We start from the raw sequence: 2,500 nt of genomic DNA, 5'->3' as shown, positions 1-2,500 counted from the left end.
GATGGTGCTGGGGGCAAGCGCCCGCCCCAGGGCCCAGCGTGTGCCGATGGTGCTGGGGGCAAGCGCCCGCCCCAGGGCCCAGCGTGTGCCGATGGTGCTGGGGGCAAGCGCCCGCCCCAGGGCCCAGCGTGTGCCGATGGTTATCGGGGCAACCGGCCGCACCAGGGCCCAGGGTCTGCCGATGGTGCTCGAGGCAACCGCCCGCACCAAGGCTCAGCATGTGCCGATTGTGATCGAGGCAACAACCCACACCAGGGCCCAGCTTGTGCCGATGGCGGTCGAGGCAAGTGCCCGTACCGAAGGGCAGCCTATGCCGATGATGGTCGATGCATGTGCCATCACCATGCGCCATCATGTGCCATTGATGGTCGAGGCCTTGGCCGAAGTTCGATTTTGAGCCACGGTGCCCATGCTTGGCTCCAGCATGTGCTGGTGCCGCATTTTTTTCACTCGGGACAGCATCGCCGGAGCATCGCCGGAGTACCGCCGGAGAACCTGACCGGCGGCATTGGGGTTCCGGCGATTGGGAGGGGGGCCGGGGGGGTGTGCGCACATGATGTGCGATGGGTGCTGGTACTTGGCCTTGTGTTGGCCCCCTATCCCTCATCAAACCTCTGAGAATTCACACCCCCTTAAAGAGCATTTGAGATTTTACAGGTTTGCTACCAGTAGCCGTTAAAGTGTCTGAAATGGGGACACTTTTTTCAAACGGTCACAAAATCTTCTCTACTTCGAGTTTTTAGCTGAATTTTTTTGTGCATGCCAACAAAAATAGAAGGATCATGCCTACAAAATTTGGGGCCAAAAATCCTTATAAAAAAATTTTAAAAAATCCCGAACCGCAAAAAGTTTCGAAAATCATGAAAAATAGAAAACGAGTCATCTTCCAACGAAACTTCACGTGAAGGCTTAGGGGACCATTGTATGAATTTACAAGCCATAAAAATGGCATTGGCACGGCAGAAATTTGAAGATGTGCCTAAACCCACCAGGGCCCAGCGTGTGCCGATGGTGCTCGAGGCAACCGCCCGCACCAGGGCCCAGCGTGTGCCGATGGTGCTCGAGGCAAGCGCCCGCACCAGGGCCCAGCGTGTGCCGACGGTGGTCGAGGCAACCGCCCGCACCAGGGCCGATAGTGTGCCAATGGTGCTCGAGGCAACCTGTCGCACCAGGGCCCAGCGTGTGCCGATGGTGATCGAGGCAACCTGCCGCACCAGGGCCCAGCGTGTGCCGATGCTGGTCGAGGCAAGCGCCCGCACCAGCGCCCAGCGTGTGCCGATGGCGCTCGAGGCAACCGACCGCACCAGGGCCCAGCGTGTGCCGATGGTGCTCGAGGCAACCTGCCGCACCAGGGCCCAGCGTGTGCCGATGGCGCTCGAGGCAAGCTCCCGCACCAGGGCCCAGCGTGTGCCGATGGTGCTCGAGGCAACCTGCCGCACCAGGGCCCAGCGTGTGCGGATGGTGCTCGAGGCAAGCGCCCGCACCAGGGCCCAGCGTGTGCCGATGGTGGTCGAGGCAACCGCCCGCACCAGGGCCCAGCGTGTGCCGATGGTGGTCGAGGCAACCTGCCGCACCAGGGCCCAGCGTGTGCCGATGGTGCTCGAGGCAACCGACCGCACCAGGGCCGAGCGTGTGCCGATGGTGGTCGAGGCAAGCGCCCGCACCAGGGCCCAGCGTGTGCCGATGGTGCTCGAGGCAACCGACCGCACCAGGGCCGAGCGTGTGCCGATGGTGCTCGAGGCAAGCGCCCGCACCAGGGCCCAGCGTGTGCCGATGGTGGTCGAGGCAACCTGCCGCACCAGGGCCCAGCGTGTGCCGATGGTGGTCGAGGCAAGCGCCCGCACCGGGGCCCAGCGTGTGCCGATGGTGGTCGAGGCAACCGCCCGCACCGGGGCCCAGCGTGTGCCGATGGTGGTCGAGGCAACCGCCCGCACCGGGGCCCAGCGTGTGCCGATGGTGGTCGAGGCAACCTGCCGCACCAGGGCCCAGCGTGTGCCGATGGTGCTCGAGGCAACCGACCGCACCAGGGCGGAGCGTGTGCCGATGGTGGTCGAGGCAACCGCCCGCACCAGGGCCCAGCGTGTGCCGATGGTGGTCGAGGCTGCCGATGGTGGTCGAGGCAACCTGCCGCACCAGGGCCCAGCGTGTGCCGATGGTGGTCGAGGCAACCGACCGCACCAGGGCCGAGCGTGTGCCGATGGTGCTCGAGGCAAGCTGCCGCACCAGGGCCCAGCGTGTGCCGATGGTGGTCGAGGCAACCGCCCGCACCAGGGCCCAGCGTGTGCCGATGGTGCTCGAGGCAACCTGCCGCACCAGGGCGGAGCGTGTGCCGATGGTGGTCGAGGCAAGCGCCCGCACCAGGGCCCAGCGTGTGCCGATGGTGGTCGAGGCAACCGACCGCACCAGGGCCCAGCGTGTGCCGATGGTGCTCGAGGCAACCTGCCGCACCAGGGCCCAGCGTGTGCCGATGGTGGTCGAGGCAAGCGCCCGCACCAGGGCC

This window comes from Durio zibethinus, unplaced genomic scaffold (assembly GCF_047325235.1).
Source record: "Durio zibethinus cultivar Kanyao isolate XHJ-2024 unplaced genomic scaffold, ASM4732523v1 HiC_scaffold_3, whole genome shotgun sequence".
NCBI classification, from domain to species: Eukaryota; Viridiplantae; Streptophyta; class Magnoliopsida; order Malvales; family Malvaceae; genus Durio; species Durio zibethinus.
This window is presented reverse-complemented; position numbering follows the sequence as displayed.